At 38.8% G+C, this 23,577-nt stretch overlaps 1 long non-coding RNA gene across 1 annotated transcript in view; it reads right to left on the bottom strand.

Annotated features, from left to right (window-relative positions):
* The window catches only part of LOC116282640 (uncharacterized), a 138,494-nt gene that overhangs the window by 8,336 nt on the left and 106,581 nt on the right, over positions 1–23,577 (bottom strand). The window contains exon 7 of the long non-coding RNA XR_012078441.1: positions 1,144–1,276. This is a non-coding gene — a long non-coding RNA (uncharacterized lncRNA). The remainder of the gene's footprint in view (positions 1–1,143; positions 1,277–23,577) is intronic.

Here is a 23,577-nt window from a genome sequence, read left to right as displayed (position 1 = left end):
TGGTCTCATATATAATGGTGCCCTCTACATAGAAAATGATAATTGAGTAACCAACCGCTAAATATGAACACAGGGCCAGCCATAAGAGATAATTCAGAAAGCCTTTATTCTGTTTCATTATCTTTCAAAGCAAGATTACCTGTCCAAAGAAACTAGAAAATTACCTCTACTGTTTGCAACTGATTTTGTCTGAACTGTTTCTGTGAGATCCACTGAACAGGCCACACTGGGATGAAGTGTCTTTGTTGGAACAGTAAGATCTGCCACTTGGTTGATTGTATCAAGTTTTTACTAGACTATAAGCTGCTTGACGGCACAGACTGTATTGCACTTATCTTTGAATCTCTCCTGTATTAGGAATGTAGTTTGCATCCTCTAAATAGTTATTGAATTCATTTAAATTCAGTTTATTATAAAAATCATTTCTGAACCTCCTCAAAATCAAACAGTGTTTGGATTTTTTAAAAAATTACATCTGTTTTTAATTTCCCATGGGGATCCATGTATATTGTGGAAGCATGGGTATATATTTGTGATAGAAAATTATGGATTGTGACAAGGAAAGCAGCAGCAAAGAATTGTTTAACATTTGGTAAATATGGGTAAAACGAATGTACCTGTTTGGCCTAACAATTCACACAGATTAAGGGTTTTTGAGAACTACTTTCATGGCTTTGGTATATCACACAGTTTGTCTTATTTTTCTCTTTTGACAGTCTCATTATTAAGTAAGCCTACAAAGTCAGGTGAGGAGATGCTTGTGTATGTGTGTAAACAAGAGATCAATGAAATTTCACCCCAATAAGATGAATTCTGCTTAGAATGATGACAGTAGCTATTGAGAGCCTAATATATGTCAATCTTTAAATACAATAACACATTCATTGTGTACAAAAACCCTATGACTTAACTGTTATTTCCATTTTTTAAGATTAATTAGCCAACATTCAGAGATGTCTAAAAACTTGCTCAAGTACACATTGTAAGTGGCAGAGCTGAGATTCAAACCCCAAACTCTCTGACTAGTAAATTGGTATCCTTCCCACGTATTATACTCGACGCAAGAGGCACCTACGCGTGGTGATTCTTAACAGTGTCAAAACATCTTTTTCTTTGGGGATGCCACTTGCCTGTAATTATTACCTGTACAGTCTTCCTTTGAGCCTTAAGGCCAGATGAAGGCTTGGTTTGTGTAGAGCAATAAAGTAGTACAATCTCAGCTTCCAGACTGGGCACCATTTCCTGGGAAGTCAGTAACTGGACAGAAGTGAGTCATCTTGAATAAAAAAGGAAAAGAGCGAAACAAATGAAAGGGTGTTTAATGATTTTTCTTTCTTTCTTTTTTTAAATGCAACTAATGAAGCAGTTTGAATTCTGAGAAGAAAGGAACAAATAAAAATGTTACTTCACTTTGCAAACTGTGTTGAATTAAAAACACAAATTTTTATCTTCAGGCAGTAATGAATGAGCACTATGGAAGAGCTGCAGGTGGAAGAGGTTGAGAAGGAGCCTGTATTTTGATATGGGAGCCAAGATGGTTGACTGGGTAGAACAGAGGCCATGTAAGAGAAACATTAGTTTCTAGCCACTTCCTTTTCTATGCACACTGGATAATTATAAAGTCAAATGCCAAAACAGAAAAGTCATTTAACTATCTGGCTTTTTGGTTCAAGTGCTGTTATACTCAAAAGCAGGCAAAATAGCAAACACCAGGTCTCCTGAGAAGGGCATCTAACATCTACATTTTTTTGTTGTACGATGTGCTAGGTATAGTGGTGAACCAAAGCAGCATGGCTCCCACCTTCATGGAGCTTATAGTCTAGATGTAAAAAGACTTAAGAATTTCATATGACAGTAGGTGAGGTCTTTTAAAGAGACATCACAGTTGAAGAAAATTCAGCAGCTCAGTGGGAGAAAAATTGCAGGGAGTGTTCACAGGAACTGTGGGAAGACAAGATAATGGAGAGGAAAAATAAGGGCTCCCAACAAAGTTTTCAACTAGGTAAAAGCAATGACATCAGTAGGAGACCACACTGCTCCAACTGGGGCTATTCGTGTTATTAAACAATAAGGAATGCCTGAGCATTAAATGCTCTGACTAGAATGGACACTGCAGGGGTTTAATGCAAACTACCTTTTATTCACTGGTGACTTGAGACTACAGAACTCTAGCAGCCACTCACATCTACTTTCTGCGAGAGACTTTCATTACAGTTAAAAAATACTTTATTTATGTATCTTATTGAAGTTAAATTAACATAACATAAAATAAACCATTTTAAAGAGAACATTTCAGTGGCATTTAGTATATACAGAATGTTGTGCAACTACCACCTCTAGTTCCATAATATTCTCATCACTCTAAAAGGGAACCCCAGACATTTTAAGTAATTGTTCTTCATTCTTCCTTCCCACTGCCTCTGGTAACTACCAATCTTTGTCCTGTCTCTATGGATTTATCTGTTCTGGATATTGATTATAAATGGAATCATACAATATATATAATCTTTTGTGTCTGGCTTTTTTTCACTTAGCACAATGTTTTTGAGGCTCATCTATGTTGTAGCATAAATCAATACTTCATTTCTTTTTATGGCTGAGTAATATTCCATTTAATGTATATGCCACATATTAATGGATTTATCCATTAATAGACATTTGGGTTATTTCTGCCTTTCAGGTACTATAACAGTGCTTCTATGAACATGGGTCCATTTGGGCTGCTGTAACAAAATACCACAGACTGGGTAGCTTACAAACAACAGAAATTTATTGTTCTCACTTCTGGAGGCTGGAAGGCTGGGCTCAGGGTGCCAGCATGGTTTGGGTGAGGGCCCCTTCTGGGTCAGAGAAGTAGAAGGGGCCAGGGAGCTCTGTGGAATCTCTTTTATAATAATCCTAATCTCATTCATGAGGGTTCCACCCTCATGTCCTGTTCACCTCTTAAAGGTCCCACCTTCTAACATCATCACATTGGGTGTGAGGATTCCAACTTGTGATTACAGGAGGACACAAACATTCAGATCATACCATGTGTGTACCTGTACTTACTTGAATACCTATTTTCAATTCTTTTGAGTATATACCTAAGAGTAGAATTACTGGGTCATTTGATAATTCTATGTTTAGCTTTATGAGGAGCCACCAAACTGTTTTCTATAGTGGCTGAACCATTCTACATTCTCACCAACAATGTATAAGGGTTCCAGTTTCTTCACTTACTTGCCAATGTTTGTTATTTTTTGTTTTTTTAAAAAAATCTTATAGTCACCCTAATGGATATGAAGTGGTACTTTGTTTTCTATTTTCATTTTCCTAAAAATAAGTATCTTTTTGTGTGATTGTTGACCATCTGTATATCTTCTTAGGAGAAATGAGAAATGTCTATTCAAGTCCTTTGCCCACTTTTTAATTTGGTTGTTTTATTGTTGTTGTTGTTGTTGAGCTGGCATACTAATTTTTGAGCCATGTAATTCAGCTGTTCCAGGATGCAAATCCAACACCCACAGCAGTCTTAGAGGTGGAGTGTGGGCAGGGAGAAGAGAAGGCAAAGCACATAGGAGAGGTGGAACTTGGGGTGCAGCTGAAAGGGTGCTAATACACAGCTTTATCTTCCTCAATAACTCAGAGGTCTGATAACTCAGAAGAGGAAGTGATAGCTTTGGGATGGTACTTTGATGGAGATGCATTTCTAGAATGTGTGACCTCAGCTTTATTCTCAATGCCATTGTCTAGCTCGATAATAAAGAGCTACCATTTTTTAGTGTACTTCACACACATTATCTTTTTTTAAATTGAAGTATAGTTGGTTTACAATGTTGTGTTAATTTCTGGTATACAGCACAGTGATTCAGTTATACATATATATGTGTGTGTGTGTGTGTGTGTGTGTGTGTGTGTGTGTGTGTGTGTGTGTGTGTGTATATATATATTCCTTTTCATATTCTTTTTCATTAGAGGCCATTACAAGGTATAGAATATAGTTCCCTGTGCTATGCCGTAGGATCTTGTTGTTTATCTACACACGCATTATCTTACTTAAACTTTGTAGCCATGCTTGGTTGGTTCTATTATCCTAATTTTACAGATCTGAAGAACTGAGGCTTGGGGAGATTGAGTAACTGGTTCAAAGATCACAACTTGAAGGAGGCTGAATGAGTAGGGATTCCATTCTCACAGATTTATGCCCTTTTCCCGCTTCTCCATGGATGGTTTTCACTCGTGTGTCTCATTGCTCTAGTCTCCTAACCTTTCTCCATTTCTTTAGTATTACCTTCCATAATCAGTCTCCACAATGCCGACATTGAGGGTTTTTCTAAAATGGAAATCTTATGATGTCACATCCTTGCTTAAAGTTTTTTAATAGCTTGTCATCCTTCAAGATCCGCTGGTTTTCCTTTCAGGTTATCATCTCTTGCTTTCCTTGTCTGTACCCTACCTTAAAATCATGACACATTACTCTCAATTTCTGGAACCTATCAAGCTGTTTTTATAACCATAGAGTTCTTTCTTCCTGGAATGCACTAAAGACTCCCCTCCCCACTAGTACTACCGTATGAACTTTCCCCTAGGCCATAAAATGCACAAACATTGGCAAATGAGGTAATCAGGGGAAGGAAAAGAGAGGAAGCTGTCATTATTTACATACCCCACCTTGACTACCTGGAATATCTAAGAGAATCAACTGGAAAACTAACAAGATGGCTTAGGAATCAGATAGAAGATTTAAAAAAAAATCAATATACCTCGCAATCACCAGCAGTAACCAATTAGAAAATGTTATGACAAAAAGGATCTGATACACAGTAGCACCAAAAACGATAAAACACCTAGAACAAACTAATAAAAATATGTAAATCCATATTTTTAAAAAGTGCTAAGCTGTTATTGAAGGATAGAAATATTACACCTGAATTCATGAAAATAGACTCCATATTTCTACACAGAAAGTTTAACCGGGCAGTTTTGAGCCCAGGGTTGAGTGCACGAGTCTGAATGTCATCTCTACCAATTCCTCCCTGGGTCATCTCAGGAAACTTACTTCATTCCTCTAAGGCTTAGCTTCCTTGCTTGTAAAAGAAGAGTAATATTAGTTAGTTCATGTATCAAGTAGGATAACTAAATAAAACGATCGGACTAAATAAAATGATTTGTTCAGAGCACTCAGTACAGTGCCAGGCACACAGTAAATACTTAATAGGTTATCCAGTATACTAAAGATGGCAATTATCCTTAAGATCATCTGTGCATTTAATGCAATTCCAATTTGGCATTTGTTTCTGTGTGTGATTTGTAATTTTATTGAGAGCTCATCTTTAGAGGGTATTTTGGTTGATTTTATATGTCTGGATTCGTGTCTTTTGAGTTGTGGCTATTTCCCAGTACGGGTGTTCTGCTTTTCTTTTTGCCTTTTCCATCCCCATATATGTATGTCTCTTTCTCTCCCCCCTACTTTTTTCCTTCCTTCTTTCTTTTGTTCTTTACTTTCTTTTTCTTTCTTCCTTCTTTATTGCCTCAGGTTCACCAAGATATTCTCCTATATGTGAAGTCTTAGAGGTTTTACTGTTTTATCTTTCACACTTAGATTTCTAATTCACCTGGAAATAATTTTGGGTTATGATGGGATTTAGGTCAAGTTTTATTTGTTTTTTCCATATAGATGTTCAGTTGACCCACAACTTTTTCTTGGAAAGACTGTTCTCTCTTCACTGCTCTGTGTTGCTGTCGATCATATATCCATAAATTTATTTCTGGACTCTCCATTCTGTTCCATTGGTCAATTTGCTATTGTTATGCCAATACTGTATTATCTTAAAGCTAAATCTTGATATCTGATAGATTGTCTTCCCATCTTGTTCTTCCTCAAGACTGTTTTGGCTATTTCTGGCCTTTTTCATTTCCATATAATTTTAGAATTGGCTTGTTAGTTTCCATATAAAAAAGCCTGCTGGGATTTTGGAATGGAATTGCACAGTCTCTAGATTAATGTGAAAAAAACTGACATCTTTACAACATTAAATTTTCTGATCCTTGAACTTGGTACACTCCTCCATTTATTTAGATCTACTTTACATTCCTTCAGCAATGTTTTACAGTTTTCTGTGTGGAGATTTTTATGCTGATTTCTTGCCCTGGCGTTCCTACACACCTACATTTGGTACAGGCTTGACATCTCAACTTTACAAGGTGATATTTTTTTCTTCCAAGAGTGTCCCTGGGCTGTGGTGAGTTTACTCATGATGGCTCTGGAGTGGTGGACTCTGTGTTTCTAATACTTTTTCATTGGTGACCAGTTGACAATTTCAGCTTCTTACAGGAGCTCAGTTCTTGTAGGACTCAGGTCTCACCTCCTGCTCCTGCCTGCATGAAAACCTCAGGCCTCAGATGCTGGGCGTCTACTTCTAACCAAGACTAATACCCCATTCTGGTTTTGCAATTCCTGTGTCTCTCATACCTGTGAGTTTCCTTTCCCTTCCAGCTTACCTATGTATTTGAAACATTATTTGAGAAGTTCTACTGTTTCGAGTGGGAGAAGAAGGATTCAATCAGGCTTAGAATGCCATGTTTCTGGAAGGCTCCTGCAGTACTACTTGTAACCTCGAACAAGGGTCCACTAATGTAATAGTTAAATAAGTGAATGAGGGAGAGCTAAATATGGAAAGTATGGAAAGGTTTCTAAGTCATATTATTAAATGAAAGGGAAAATTTTACAATAATATGCACTGTTTAAAGTAATTATAAATATAATGCAAAGCAACTCCCCCTTTAAAATATTTACAGCAATAGATTTGGAAATCAACACACAAAACTGTTCAGTGGTTACCTCTAACATGAGACTGGGGGGTAGATGAAGAATGGAGTCTCTTGTGGAGTTTTCCATCTTCTTATGTTATTATGTGATTTATTTGATTCATTATTTGATTACAAGCAATATAGCTTCTATTGTATAATTTAGCAGTCAATCATTTCCCCTCCCCCAGCTCAGGCCCCAGACCCTTGACAGCCTTCACAGCCTTGCCCTCTGCTCCCCTCTCACCAATCATCTGTGCTCCAGTCCCCTGGCTCTCTGTACCCTGAGAGTGCCACTCTCCTCACCTGAGGGCCTTTGCATTTCCTGTTCTCTCTGCACTGTTCTTCCCTCACTTCTTTGCCTAGGTCACCATGACTCATCCTTTGGTGGCTCTTAATTTCTACAGCATGTCCTCAGTGCAGCCTTCCCTGAACTTCAGACTAAGTAATGTTTCCTATCATACACTCTTCTAATATCTTATATTTCTCTTTTGCAACATTTACCACCATTTAATTAAATAATTAATTAGGAAAGTCACTGTATTAACGCCAGACAACTTGAGGAGAACATGAGCTTTGTTCTGTCAGGAACTAAGGCTGTCTCCTTTGCTGACTGATTCCCAGCAGAACACCTTGGACATAACAGGTCCTTGATACATACTCATTAAAGGAGTCAATGAGTAAGTGAATGAGATTTTTGGGGACTCAAGGATAGTTTCTGATTCCTCTGAGTCTCTTCATCGAAACTTATGGATCTGAGGCTCCCATATTGGGAAGTATTAATTCCTTTTCTGTTGCTGTTTGGGACTGATTTGTGCACTGCAGGCACTGTCGCTCTTCAGTCCTTTACACTTAGAGTGTAAAGGTGCCTCCTCTACAATTTCCAGAGCCTGTAACTCTGTGAAGGTCCTTGGCCATGAACAAAGGAGGCACCTAACAGACCTCTAAGGATTTCATTAGGAAAAGTAATTACTTCCTGAGCTGAGTACTGCCTCAGAGACTCTCCCTTTATCCCCAGGAACCACTTTCTCTATGCTTGTCTCCAGGCTCCCACCATCCGACATCTTTTTCAGATACAAGCTGGTCTCTTGCCGTCTCACTGGAGTTTCTCCTTTGGACAATTTCCTGTCCATGAAGCCTCATGAGATTATGCTGAAATTTTATTCCCAGTGTTAGCAGTAGTGAAACTAACTAAACTGAACTCTAGAGAATGTGCTTTAATACATAAGAACACAGCTAAGTAATTGCTATGTTGAGCAGAGGAGGGAATCAGTCACTATAAAACTCATGCTGTAGGACAACTCATTTCCAAGCAAGATTATAATGAGAGTCATCTAAACAGAATTAAACTTTTGTGACTTTTTAAAAGGATCCATTCATCCATCAGATTAAGAGAAACATTTCATTTCACTTAACTGAAAGGTCAGAATTTCTGATGTCCCTGTTATAGGAGCAATATGTTGTGCACATGCTCATCCGAACTTAATGGAAGACTTCCATTATAAAGAAGTTCAGCCATGTTGAAACTCCTGCTGGATGATCCCCAGTGGAAAACTTTTCTTGCTACTCACTCTATAATAGGATATTATGGCTATTCACACAATTCGTTCCAATGATTTCTAAAAAGGAGAGGCCGCTAGTTTGGATGTTCCATTTACTGCCCATCAAAGGGCAATTTTCAAATGAACGTCACCCTCAAGGAAGCAGGACTCTTCCATTCTCAGAGAAATGTGATGGTAATTGGACTTTACATATGTTTCCCTTTTTGAGATACAGACCACAGAATTTGCTTATGACTATCTTTAGCACAAACAGGAAACTTACGATGACACTCAAATGGAGGGGAATAGAGTTAAAATGTTATAAAACTCATGGGAAATCTGTTCCAAATGATCTAGGGGCTTTAAAAAGTCCATTTTAAAACATGAGAATGATGCAGCATAGTTGTTTTTTTCAGTAGCAGGGAGGTGCACTGCCAAACACACTTTCTGGCCCTGTGACCAGCTGCTCATTTCTTGTCAGAAAAATAGCTGGGTGGGACCATGGCTACAGTTTCTGGCTGTGGAAAAAATGTTTCTCTGTGAGAACTTACAAGTCTGTCTGTCTTAAAGGTTAAACCAGGAATGCTGGCTCCTTAGCAGCACTCTAACCCTAACCTTAACCTCAATGCTAACTTAGGTTTTTAAACAAGACCGTTTATATGAGTAATTCAAGGAGACAGTGTTCAGGGGTATTCAGATCACCCCTTAAGAGGGCACCAAACATACTTCACCACTCTTAGTTCCTCTATGGGTCATGTCTGCACCATAGGGTATGCCCATTAGTCAGAATAGTCTAGGTTACACTGCGGCAACTAAAAAGCCTAAAATTAGATGGCATTGGTTTAGGGATTGCTGCTGGATGGTTTTATGAAGCAGGAAAGATGTTTCTCTTTCTCTCTGACCTGTAGACAGACAATGGCGGATGATGGCTGCTCCATCCACCACCGGGTTCCTGGAGTGAAGAGATAAGCAGCTTGGCTCCAGGAGACGTGCAATGCAGATAAGCTTCTGTGATTACCCACCCCCAAGATTTAGCAGCATAACTGACTAATACCACATGTATCGCAGCTTTACAGATGAACAAATGCACGCTCATGCAGGTTAAATAGATGGCCTGGGACTCTGGTCAAGGGCCAGGGAAACCATGTCTAAGCTCTATTAACATAGCAGGCTGACTCACTTATGTCTGGCAGAGCCATGAAAGACCATTACTTTTTCCATCAACTACTGAGTCTTCAGTCTGATGAGGTCATTCAGATCCCATGTGACCCTGAGAATGAACTTGGTCTTTTGCAAAAAGAGCAATGTAACATTTTTTTGGTTTAGCGCTGCAGGTAGGGTGACCAACCATCCCTGTTTGCCCGGGACTGGGAGATTTCCCAGGACATAGGAGTCTCAGTGGTAAAACCAGGAAAGTCCCAGGTAACTGGGATGAGTTGGTCACCCTAATTGCTGAGGTCATATCTCCTAGCAACACTTAAGAATTATGCAGTGTAAACTCCCACTGCACCTTTTAATTCTTTCCACCATAGTATTCATTATGTTGTGTTGTACATGACTCAGACTGTGCAGTGTCTATCTGCCCACCAAACCCTGGGCTCCTGAGACCAAGGACTGTTTCTTTTCCACTTTATATTCCTAATAACTTCTATGGTGCCTGCCACTTCAAAAGAGTACAATAAATATTTACCGAATGGATAAATGAATGCTGTTTCTCTGTTGTTTTTCATTCCAAAAACTGGTGTCGTGCAACTGACTTTTTCTCTTTGGGGATCAATTTTGCCTAGATACTAGTTTAACTACAAAGAAAGGTAGGACTCTTTCCTGACTGTAGCTCTAAGCTTGCATAAAGCTTACAGTGTGACCTGTAGTGTAAAATTACATAAACCCAGCACTGAGCTTCAGAATAAACTGATTCCTTATTAGACTGACTGAATAATTGAATCTCCTTGTTTGGCATTTGTTTAAAGACAGAAGGTCATGGGACAAATGGTGGGTATTTGATGCTGTGGAAACAGATGTTATAAATTTGGTTTAGCTGTTTCTGGTAACTGGGCCTATTGTGACTGAAGACCCAAGCTTCCCAAGTCTGCCCTCCACCCTTGGGAATGCAGAGCAACATGCCCTCCAAGCCAGAGGCAGGAGGAAAATCTCTGCGGGCATGCCTCACTGACGGATCACATTCATGCCCAGTTAAGGACAGCAAACAGTGGACTGAGAAAATCACTGTGGAGAACTAGATCCAGGTCTCATTCAGTTGAATTATTTTCATAACAGGTCCAAGAAGTGTGCTGAGAAAGAGTTTGGTAGCTCTTGACTCCACTTATAGGCTAAATCCTCAGACATCTTTGTTTTCATTAATCACCGATAGTGAGTCTCTCCTAAGTGACTAAGCTTTTCTGAGAAGTGACAAATTCCAGAAAGAAGCCCTGTGGAGTAGTGGGAAGATCACTGAACTTGTATTGAGAGGACTTAAAAAAAAAAACCCACCCTCAGTTTCCTCATCTGTAAAATGGGTTTAATAACATCTACTTTTTTTACCTTATAAGATAGCTTGTGGTGGGTCAAAGGAGATGAAGTCAGTGAAAAAAGTCTAAAGATTATAAAAATACAGAATGAATAAAAGATATATATTTTCTACCTCTATGATTCACTTGATCCTTTCCATCCTATAATAAAACTTACTTAAGTTTGCCTTTTGCTTTAAGACTTGCTTTTGTAAGTTAATTAGACTTCAATTAAAAAAAAAGAAAACCTTCCTTTATTTATCCCAATATTTTCCTCATCAGGAAAAAAATACTCTGGCCTTGTATGTGCATTCTCTTCATAACAGAGGCAGACACAGCTACCATGATCTTAATTTTCCATATAAGTACTAGTTCATAGTAGTTCGTGCCCAAGATCATGCAGCTAACCTTCAGTTTAAACTCAAGGGTGCCTATCTCATTGCCCATGAAATTTCCATAACACTGTTCTACCTTCCAAGTTTTAAAGGGCTTCCTTCCATTTAAAAAAATATCTTGGATTTGGTGTACAAGTTCACCTTGGGCTGTATCACAACATTATTTTCTAGATTTTGATCATATTTCCTCATCTTTTGTCACTCCTGAACTGAAATGTCCTCCTCTTTATTGTGTCCTCCTCCTTATCCTCTCCAATTCCTGAGTCTTTGTGCTTGCTTTAATTTGGGATTTCTTGAGATATAATAGCTAAAGCTGCATGTAAGATTCCAGGTGCAGGCCCTCCTGAGTTGGGTACCAGGACAGGATAATGTTTCCAGATGTATTGCCCTTACTCATGAAACCCAGATTATCATTAGCTGTTTGGGCTGAAGTAGGGCAGTTCCAGTGGAACATCCTCCAGCAATAGCCAGCAACCACATGGCCAGGCTTCAAGGAACACAATGTCTTGAGGTCTCTAAAATCCTTTCATCTATTTATTCAACAAGTTTTTTTTAAAAAAAAAAGCACTGAACCTGTGCCAAATTCTGATCTATTCTCTGTGGATAGGATAGAGACTGAAATGCCCCAAGTCTTTGTCTTGATGGACCATATCGAGTAGTGTGGAGAGATGGCTGAAAAATACAAAAATGTATAATACAATAGGTGGTAAGTGCTATGTAGAAAAATGAAGTTGGGTGGGGGGACTAAGGGAAGACTGGGCAGAGGCCATGCCTTTTTACATAGAATGGCCAGTGACATCACTGATAATGTGACATCTGAGCAGAAACTTGAAGGCAGTAAACGTTACCTCAGGGAAGAACATTCCAGCCAGAGAGAACAGCAAGTACAAAGGTCATGGAGAAGCAAAGTGCCGTGTTTGAGGTATGTCAGTGTAGTTGGAGCTAAGTGAGAGTGGAAGGCACTGGGGAGATGAGATAAGGTCAGAGCTTCAAGGTCAAGGAAGGGCAGATCATGCATGGTCGGTCTTATAAATTATGCTGAAGGACTTGGGATTTTATTTTGAGAAAAGAACTGGCCTGATTAGACAGGTTAAGAAACTCACTCTGTCTACTCTGAGGAGAATAGACTATGGGAAATGAATGGTGGAGGTGAGGAGGCCAGTTAACCAGCTATTGTAATCATCCAGGCAGGGGATGATGATGGCTTGGATCAGGATGATGGTAGATATCACTGAATCCTGGGTAGAAATTGGATATGAAAGAGGAATCAATGATGATTCCAAGGTTTTCAGCTTGAGAAATTGTAAAAACTGCTTGAATGGAGTTGCCTTTTAATGAGATGAGAAATACCATGGGAGGCATGTTTCGTGTGTGTACATGTTTGTAGCTGGTGGTAGGGAATGAGGAGTTCTATTTTGTATATTTTAAGTTTGAGATACTTTCAAGTAAAGATTTCAAGGAGCCAGCTAGACATGAGAATGAAGTGTTCAGAGGAGAGGTTGGGGCTGGAGTTAGAAGTTTGAGGCTAACTGAGATCACCTAGGTAGATAAATAAATCAATAAGAAAGAGGTCTGAGCACTCAACTTTGAAGGATTTCAACATACCATTAAGAGCTTAGAGAGAAAGATGGACCCAGGAGAAGGGAGCAGTCACTTAAAAGCTGTTTTGGTGACTGTGTGGCAGCAGTCACTATAAGCACTGGGTTTATTATATATTGGAGATCTGCTCCCAAAGTGGGAGGCCACCAGGGAATATTTATGCTTGTGCATGTGGCTGCTACACAGGATCATTATGATAAAGCACACAAAAAAAGACTCTTTTCTTACCATTAAAAAATCTGAGGGACACTGGCCAAAAATTAGGTCGAATTTCTTTAGAATTAGGGAAGTTTGCTTAACTAAGAGGAATCAAAGAGATCATATATTACTGATAATATAAGCATATACATAATATGATAGAAACAAGGAACTATTGATATGATGGATATACAAACCACTAGCACATGCATTTATAAATTCCCAATACCAGATATACTAGAAGGCATATTAATAGAATCATCTATACACTACATATAAATAAAGTTTGGGCTTTGGAATCCTTTTTTTCTGATCGCAACTGGTGTTCTGTCTTCCAGGCCACCCCATAAAAAGCTTGTTGAACCCATGATGTATCTCAGGTGTGGATCTATTTGTTCAATTTTCAGTTTTCAACCATGTTAAGAGTTTTCTTCAATTGCAATTCTGGACAGTGGCAACTACCTCATCTGATAGATAATCAAAGCCATCTGTGCAAGAGGGGTGAAATATTAATAGATTAAAAAAAATTCTGTATTTATCTTGTGGATCTCTGCACCCTTGCCCCCAATGCTGTCACCATCCCATCTCTAATTTGGCCAGCTAGAGGTAGGTCTCTAGCTCCCTAGGGGAGGTGGAGCCAGAAAACAAAGGTATCCAATTTTTGGTTAAGCTAGAAACGTCTTGATCTTTGTATTCAAATGGAAAGATTTAAAAGAACAATAGTAGAAATAAGGCTTCTTTGGGCAGGGTCATAGAAAGGAGAATGAGAAAAGAAATGGGTGGCTGGGACACTGATGAGATGCTGAGAAGCAGCCCTAACCTGCATCCTACCTCATTATTTCCAAAGATGTGAGGGGGGTAAAATGTTGCAACTTCTCCAAACATCACATGTATTCAAGCCCCATCCTCTAAGTCCTAGAAAAAGCCCACTGTTTCCTCTGACTTAGTTTCAGAGGAGGGACTCTGGGACAGGTCTGCCACCAGTGGGACCACTAGGGATGTTCAGTTGAGATATGGTGCTAGGGAGGGGGTGGGGGCCTTAGTGGAAAAAGCACCGAGACTTTGAGCCTTCTCTGTGGAGCAGTGTCTTTAGATGAATGCTCCTCTCACCATGTGGCAGGGGAGAATGCTTCTCTCTACATGAGGCTGGCCCTGTAAGGGAGAGGTTGCTGCCCTTGGCAGGCCTAGCAAGGCCTCTTTGTGAATGTCTTCATTTTTATCCTTTCATACTTTTTCTTGGAGAGCCTTCTTTGTGCCCACAAATGTAGATTTAATATCCATTTCTTTGTCCTCCAATGCTATCTCTGCTATAGCATTTACCTTACTGCACTATAATTACTTATCTGTCTCCCCTATGAGACTGCAAGCCTTTTGAGAACAAAGACCAAGTTATAATTGTCTTTATATTTCTCAACACCCAGGATGGTGCCTGGGTCATGGTAGGCAATCAATAATGATTTGTTACATATAAAGGAAACAAATACAGTCACTCTCTATGCCATGAGTATTCTGTCCCCTGGTGTGAGTAACTGCAGTAGGTAGAGGAGAGTGACTTAGCCTAACAAATAAAACACTTTCTGCTCAGCAGATGTTAAATAACAATAACTGTAGCCACCTATAGCATATCTTCTCATCCTTATTTTTTTTTCCTTCAAATAACAGATTGAGGCCCATTTTCTCTGGAAAGCCTTTGCTGATTATCCTTACAATCTGCTAGCCAGTCTCTTCCTCCCTAAGACACTTCCGTTATCACTTTGAGTGTAGCCATAAATACATATTCCTAGCTTTTACAGTCCGCTCCCCCCCCCTTTTTGCCACAGTGTATTCTTAGAAATCACGTCTTTCATAAAATGGGACATTTTTCCTCTAGAGACAATGCTGTAGTTAAAGGCTGACCAAGGGCTCAGTATCAAATAAAATACAGTCATGATCAATAACATGTCAAAAAGACAAAGCTACAACTATACTCCTTAAAATAATTTAACAGAGTAAAATCATGCCCTAAATCCTTTCAATAAATACACATTGATTATCCAAGGATACCTGGATTATGTAAAATCTATGTAAAACCATAAAATTAAACCCACCTCTATCATAAATTCCCCCCTAAACTAATATACACATTTAAAATAAATATTTTCAACACATAGAGCAACAACCATTTGTTCTGCTCTTAAATTATAAATGGAATATTGGAGGATTATTTAGATAGTTTTAGATCTCTTTTAATACAAGTCAGCAAGTTAGAAGTTATGCCCCTTTGCACTTCATAGATTGTCCTCTCCAAGGCAGAGCTTTCCAAGCCATCTGATTGATCCTGTAGTTGCACCCAAGTTAGTCGGCTCAAGAAATGTTTCTTGCAGTTTATGCCAATGGTAATGCTTCTTTCCTCCTTGGAAAAGCTGATCCAATAATTCTGATCTTCCTCCTCTCCTTTTCTCTTTCTTTATATAGAGCTAAATACATAGTTGCTCAGTAGAAGACCAAAGCAGAGCCAGGGAGAGATATGGAATGGCCTTAAATCACTTGAGTGCCACTTCCTTCTGTGAGTGATTCTTCCTTGATTTAATTTTTATTATAAAGGCAATTACAATTGCTGCTCATGAGCAAATTTAGAAAAAAAAAAAGAGCTTCGAAACATTTATGACATGATTTCTAAGAGGTTTGGTTATCTTCTATTAAAGTTCAATAAACCAATCAACATTTATTAAAGGCCTACTGTGTGCCAGGCCTGATGTAGGGCTCAGGGGGAGGCTGAGATGAAGGCGACACAGCTTGGCCTTCAAGGAATCCAGGTGAAACTGGATGTTAAGAAAGCAGCACTGAAGCCTAGTCATAGGAACTTCTATAAGATGATAGCAGACTTGGGGGACACTCCCTGGGGTATTTTGGTCATGTGACCAATGGGTTGTGATTGATGCCGATCACGTTTGGTAAGAGGAAGAACATTTAGGAACTGTTTAACAAGAAAACGGTGTGTTTTCTAGTGAGATTTGAGGATTGAAATTAGCTTCATATTTAATTAAGAAAAATCTCATAATCCCACTGAAAACATAAATATGATTAGTATAATGTTTGGCAAAGGCTGATATTACAGGCAATAGGGAATTCAATTAAGAAAATACAAGGGTGAGATAATAATGTTGAGAAAATGATCCCTGTAGCCTTGTAGTATGAAACATATTGAGTAATTGTTCAAAGAGAAACCAAATTGCATGACCTAGCCTGGATTTATGTGGTTTAGCTGTTATTTGTCTCAGAATTTTTATGTCTTTTCAGGAGACAACAAGTGCTACACTTCAATGAAAATAGTATGTCCATGTGCGTGGTAGTGCTTGGGAAAAATGAGTAGCATGAGAGATAAGAGTATTTCCAAATAATCTATCTAAAAACAAGACATGCAAGCAAATAATTAGGGAATGCAATTCAGATGTTGGCAATTATATCTATTTTATTTGTCTGGAAGGTTGTTGCTATGAGGCAGACTTATCCACCTTTTTTGACTTATACAATAATTCTTAAGTGACTTTTCATAAGTATGATCCACTTAGGAAAAAACCCCCAAGGTTTTCTTTTTTCTCAAAGCTACACAATCCTGTTTTAGGAACCATTAGTCTGAACTTTTTTAATATATATTTTGCATAAAATGCATTTCTAAAAATAAAGTATGACCTCAGTGGAAAATTAAGCAAAACCATAAGTTGTCTCTACAAGTATAATGCTCTAGAAGTCAAAATAATAATAAGTACAAACAACCAAGAAGGAGGCCTGAGAGCTAGCATCCCTCATGTCTCCATTGTAATCCCTTCCTCCCTGCTCCACTGTCCTGTATCTCCTCTCTTCAGCCTCCATGAGGCCTCCCTGGTTATTTGGACTGGTCAGACCTCTCCCTTACCACACCCCCTTTAGTAGCTCCCTTTTGTACTCAGAAGAAGGCCAAATGCTCTAGCATGGCACAGGGACCTCTATAATCTGGCCTTTGAAGTTCATCTTCCACCATTACCCAGCATGTACCTTACATTCTCACCTCATTGTACTCTCACAGAGCACACTTTACTTCTATCTTCACACTTTGCATATAACATAACTTATACCTGGAAAGCAGTTCAAATATCACCTCTTCTGTGAGATGCTTTCCAATTACTCCAGGAAAAGGAGTGGTCCTTCTCTGTGTAAGGGATTTCTATTATAGCACTTGTCAAAATGCATCATTGTTATTTGTAAAAATGGAACTCTTTTTATGCCTCAATTGCTAACAGTAACCCAAAGTTTGAGTTGGAAAAAGTAGATGCCAAGTACTAGCATATTTCAAAGTGGGATGCTAGACCACATAGGCTGAGCTTGCAAAAAAAGATGCTTTAAAGCTGATTTTGTGAACTCATTATCTACTTCAAGATATCAGAGAGTAGCAGAGCCAGAGGGAGAGGGGTGATTTCTTCCAAGAGCATTGACAACGTGTGCTGTGTGGTTTCTCCACCAGCCAACAGGAAGGGAATGGAGGACTCCCCTTGCTATGCAAGTCAAACAAGAAGGCTTCAACAGAACCATTCAAGAGAAAAACAGAAATCCCATGGGATTTGAGAGCAAAGGGAAAGTCACTGGTTCTGTGATAAGAATACTGAGGACAAGAGCCTGGGGCTGGAGCTATCTGCCTGCTGTCAGAGCAGCACGAGACAGGTCTTCATGGGGAATAAGCTATACATTCATCCACGATGACTGGCAAGAGCAGGTGTTTCTCATTGACCAGACATGGGACTCATAGGAGCAAAACAGCCTGGAGCTATTTTTGAATCATGCCTGAGAAGGTGGCCAGATGAGAGCTGGGACTCTGGTAGAGGAGGCGTGACTCTGGATGGTCAGAGGCCAAGGAGAGGAATCAGAGGTCAGAAGTGAGGCATTGCACATGTCTAGGGGGTTATTCAGAAGGTTCCAATGGGGGTACCTCTGAGGATCCCACAAAAGCACTCTATCATAGGAACAGTCAACACAGAACCCTCCAAGGCCAGAGAGCACCACCTCAGATGACAGGAGTCCTGAAGTGGTAAGAAACCTCCCACTTGTTTTTGTGCTAGGTTGAGGAAGTGCAGTTGCCCTGCTCCTCTGGATGAAGTTCTGGCTGGTGGACAAAGTGCTTTTATATTGACATTCAACCAAATCTTCTGCTTTCAGGCCCCCTGAACTTCCACTTTCAGACTGGAACCTCTCATTCCTAAGTCTTTCTGGGGTTCTATGGCACTGACCAGCTTACTTCTGGGCTTGTCCCAGAGCTTTTTCAGTTTCTTGGATTTGCTAAGTCAATTATCACCGACTTTCCAGCTTCCATTATTTTGTTACTTTTGCATCCTCTTTGTCCTTGTGTATTTATGCCTTAAAAATCGCTTTACCATCACTTGGGCAGAGAGCAGGGGAGACTGGGAGAAATCTACCATAAATATGAATGTTCAGTTTGCCATATGTAACTTGAAGTATTTGTAACTTTTATAATAAGAACAAAGAATTGTGGTTGTAAAAAAGAATTGTGTTGGAGGTATAAAATGTACATGTCCATATGTTTATACATATAAGGTTAATAATGCAAAGCAACGCATGCTATTTTGCAAAATAAACCATAGAGACAATGTATACTTCAGAGTTTTGATAAAGTAGCAATCACTAGGGGTTGAGGTTATCAGAGAGGGCTTCATGGCAGAGGTGGACATTTTCCTGGACTCTGAATAATGGGTAGAATTTGCATTTCTTAAGGGAGTAGGCCTCAATTTAATTCATTTCTTATTAACAATCATGTGTAAATCAGTATATTATCTACTGTAGTAGCCATTGCTTTGGGCTTCTCAACATGTTTTTTCCTTTTTACCCCTCATTTTGATAAGAGATGGATTTTCACTTAGAGAGAATGAAGCCAGTACAACAGACAGAAGCAAAGCCTGGAGAGAGAAATGTTGATGAGACTTGAGCCTGATCCAGCTACACCTAAAGCCAAAATGCTCTGGACTTCCAAGTTGCAAGAGCCAATAAATCCCCACCCCCAACCTCGACCCCTGCATCATTTTTCTCTAAGTTAGTTTTAGCTGGGTTTCAGTCACTTGCATCAGAAAGAGTCCCAACTAATATGACAGGCTTAGGAGATGGTATTTAATTGAATTTTAGAAGCACACTATGTGGGTAGAATTAGACCTCAATTTATAGTCTAACATGAGATTATAATTTGCAGGTTGTTTCTCATTAAGCTTATTGGTGGTAAATAATTCTTATCCTTTGACTCAAGGCAGTACGGAACAGACTGGTGTCTGCATTTTCCCTCTGGAGCTTGTTATTTTTCTCATAACAGATGAATTATTTGTAAGCAAAAATTAAAGATAAAAATCAATTCCCATCATCTTAAAAAAATGTGATGAGCATGTCCCTAGAGTTATGAGGACTGCAGAGTAATTCATCTATAGAGGCTGCTGGAAAGCAGAGCCCACCAAGCTCCCAGAATTCACTGTTAAGGGAACTGATGATTTTATGCTTGCAGATCAGAAGTTTTGCCGCAGTAGCCAGGTCAAAGATAGCAAATCTCTAGGTGACCTGGCAAATTACTTAGCAGCAGCTAACTAAATACCAGCTAGTTAATAAATATGTACACACTATGGGTCTACTATTGTTTTCTGTGCTTTTTATGTATTACCACAAACCTAATTAGGTACTGATATTGTTATCATTCCCATTTTCCAGATAAGAAGAATTAAGGCACAAACTGTGTAAGCTAGGAGAGGCAGCCAGGCAATCTGATACCGGTGTAACATGCTCTCAATCACTTTCTACACTGCTCTAGGGTGCTAGTCAACTTACAAAAGCACCTTGTGTTGTAGCAGCAAGTCTAAGGTCTCCACTGACAAAGCAACGAAATTGGAATTTGAAGCAAGAGAAAAAGTTACCCAGATAATCAGGAAAAGGGAAAAAAAGCTAATTTCTCCACAAAATGCACTGCTTCATTTGCTTTAGTGGTGGTGGATTTTTCCAGTGAGATTTTATTTTTTCTAATTTTTAAAAATTTTCAATTTTTTATTGAAGTATAGTTGATTTACAATGTTGTGTTAATTTCTGGTATATAGCATAGTGATTCAGTTACGTATGTGTGTGTGTGTGTGTGTATATATATATATATTCCTTTTCATATTCTTTTTCAAAATAGGCTATTGCAAGGTATTGAATACAGTTTCCTGTGCTATACAGTATGACCCTGTTGCTTATCTATTTTATATATAGTGGTTAGAATCTGCTAATCCTGAACTCCCAATTTATCCCTCCACCTCTTCCGCTTTCCCTCCTGGTAACCATAAGTTTGTTTTCTATGTCAGTGAATCTGTTTCTGCTTTGTGAATAAGCTCATTTGTGTCATTTTTTTTAGATGCCACATATAAGTGGTATCATATGGTATTTTTCTTTCTTTTTCTGCCTTACTTCACTTAGTATGACAATCTCCAGGTCTGTCCACATTGCTGCAAATGGCATCATTTTATTCTTTTATTCTTTTTTATGGCTGAGCAGTATTCCTATATACTCAGTATTCCTATATATGTGTGTGTGTGTGTGTGTGCGTATACATACGTACACCACCACAACTTCTTTATCCAATCATCTGTCAATGGACATTTAGGTTGCTTTCACAGCTTGGCTATTATAAATAGTACTGCTATGAATATTAGGGTGCATGTGTATTTTCAAATGGCAGAGCTTTCTTCAGATATATGCTCAGGAGTGGGATTGCTGGATCATATGGTAAGTCTATTTTCAGTTTTTAAAGGAATCTCCATACTATTTTCCATAATGGCTGCACCAAACTACATTCCCACCAACAGCATAGGAGGATTCCTTTTTCTCCACAGCCTCTCCAGCATTTATCGTTTGTGGACTTTTTAATGATGGCCATTCTGATTGGTGTGAGGTGATACCTCATTGTAGTTTTGATTTGCATTTCTCTGATAATTAGCGATACTGAGCATTTTTTCATGTGCCTATTGGCCATTTGTGTGTCTTCATTGAAGAATTGCTTGTTTAGGTCTTTTGCCCATTTTTGGATTGAGTAGTTTTTTTTTGTTGTTATTGAGTTGTATGAGCTGTTTGTATATTCTGGAAATTAAGCCCTTGTCAGTTGCATCATTTGCATTGGCCTACAAGATCAAGACCCTCCAATACCTCTCTAAGCCTCTCTCTCACCGCTGTCTCCCTGGTTCACTCTGCTCCACCTGTACTGGCCTCCTTGCTGGTCCATGAATATTCCAGGGCTGTTCGCCTTAGTACTGGCTGTTCCCTCTGTCTCAAATGCTTTCCCCCTGCATAGCTCCCTGACTCTTTCAAGACTTAGCTCAAATGTTCCCTTCTCATGAGGCCCTCGTTTAAATATATTACCAGTCTCTCTTCCTCTGCTCTAATTTTTTTAATCCACAGCACTTATTAATTTCTAACTTTCTATTTAATTAACTTATTTATTATGTTTGTTGTCTCTCTGTCCCAGGAATGTATACTTTATGAAGACAGGGGTCTTTATTTTGTTCATTAATGTATCTTATGTGCCTAGAAAAGTACATAACATGTAACAGCCACTAAATAAATATTTGTTGAGTGAGTGAACAAATGAATGAATAAATACAGGGCAATTCTGAGAAATATTTTCCTCCTGATAAGAAGAAAGAAAGTAGAAAGGATCTGCTCCCTCTGCAGCCTGTTTCCTGCCCCTGAGACATGTCGGGTGAGGATCTGATGTTGAGCTGCTGCAGCCCTCTGAGCACTGAGGAAGAGCCTAAGAGAATTACAGCCCTTCCCCAAAGCTCTGCCTGCACTCTACTAAACCTACACTAGTGAAACAAGGTCTCCAGATTTCTTGCTTGTGAAGAAATTAAATTTCTCCTCTTAAAACCACTATTAGGCAAGTTCTTACTTGCAGTCAAAAGCATCCTCAACTGATGCAATAATTTATTAAGTCACCATAGTAAAAAAGAAGGACATTTGGTTTTTGGTCCCTGGTTCTTGGCACAGAGCTCCTAAAACCCTTGGAATTTCCTAAGTGATAAGGTTGACAGAAGGATATTTTGTTCTAAGGAGATGACTGAAACCAGGGGTTATAGTGTGAAAGAGTTGTCTCATTTTGTGGATCAGTATCATCAGCTTCCTAAAGAACCTTTACTAAAATGGATTGTGAGAGCAACTAATTTGGGGAAAATACCCTTGGACTGGATTTGAATGCAGCAGAGTGGGAGAGCATGTTTGAACTTAGACCCTAAAAGAGGAACTACCCAGGAAATAAAGAGAAGGATGGGGAGATGAGATTTTAGGCAGAGGCAATGACACAGGCAACTAATTTAAAATACATATTGAGTGCTTATTGTGCCTGGAATAGCACTGATGCTTTAACTCTAGTATTTAAAGTACTATTTGTGATATCCTTTTGAGTAGGTACTAATTATTCCAGTTTACAGATGAGGTAACTGAGGATTGGAGAGGTTAAGTCAGCTGCCTAAAATCAAAACTTATAATTGGTAGGTCTAAGATTCAAACCAACTTGAGAGCACATTTTAGATGCCAGATACTATCCAAGATGCTGGTTGCAATGAACAAAATACAATTCATGTCCCCCATGGAGCTAGCATTTTTGATGCTCTATTACAGAAATGAATCTGGGGTAGAGATACCTGGCCTATTCAGGGAGCCCATGGCTCTTCTGTCTCCAAAGGAATCTTAGGAACTTGCTGCCATATCAGGTAGAGATTGGTTGGACCATTGGAATGCTGACGTTGGTTCCCTGAGATGGTCTTTGGGCTTTGGGCACATTTGCACCACATGTTTAAAACTAATGAAAATTTATTTTTATTTTAACATTTCATACAAGATTTCATCTATCATGAGAGAAAAACAAGTTTCAAAGGGAGAAATGTACACACAACTATACCCCATGTCTGAAAAAGCAAAGTGAATACTTATGTGCTGCCAATGTGCTTAATAAGGGTAGAAAAGGGAGGAACCATTTGAAATGATGGTTTTGTAAAAAGCCACTGAAGAAAATGAACATGACATTGAGTGGTCAGAGATCTATTCCAGAAATTATTTTTATTACATCTGTTCTATAAGAAGAGGAACTCAAAGAGACAAAAGTGGGAGTTAAGTATTATTATAAAATATTCTATAATTTAACAATGTAGATCTTTAAAATTTGTCATTCTTGCAAAGCAGAGAGGTAAGGTTTTATAATGGTGGACATGAATATTTTTGGTTCTTTAGGAATGTTGTTCAAATTGTCTTCCCTTTTCTAACTGATTTGCTGAAGTAAAAGTATATCAGATTATTTTTATTTATATAATAACTTACAACTGCTGAGCTGATTATACATGCTAGTTCATTAAATCCTTCCAGCCCTGTGAGATATAAACTATAATTGATATCAATTTAAGTATGGGAAATTGTGGTTTAGGAATGTTACATGATTTTCCCAAGACCACAGGTGGTGTAGCTAGGATCTGAACTTGGGAATTCTGACTACAGATCTTGACCTGGCTGGGTACAGTGGTTAAG

Source organism: Vicugna pacos, chromosome 12 (assembly GCF_048564905.1).
Source record: "Vicugna pacos chromosome 12, VicPac4, whole genome shotgun sequence".
Classification (NCBI taxonomy): Eukaryota; Metazoa; Chordata; class Mammalia; order Artiodactyla; family Camelidae; genus Vicugna; species Vicugna pacos.
This window is presented reverse-complemented; position numbering and strand designations above follow the sequence as displayed.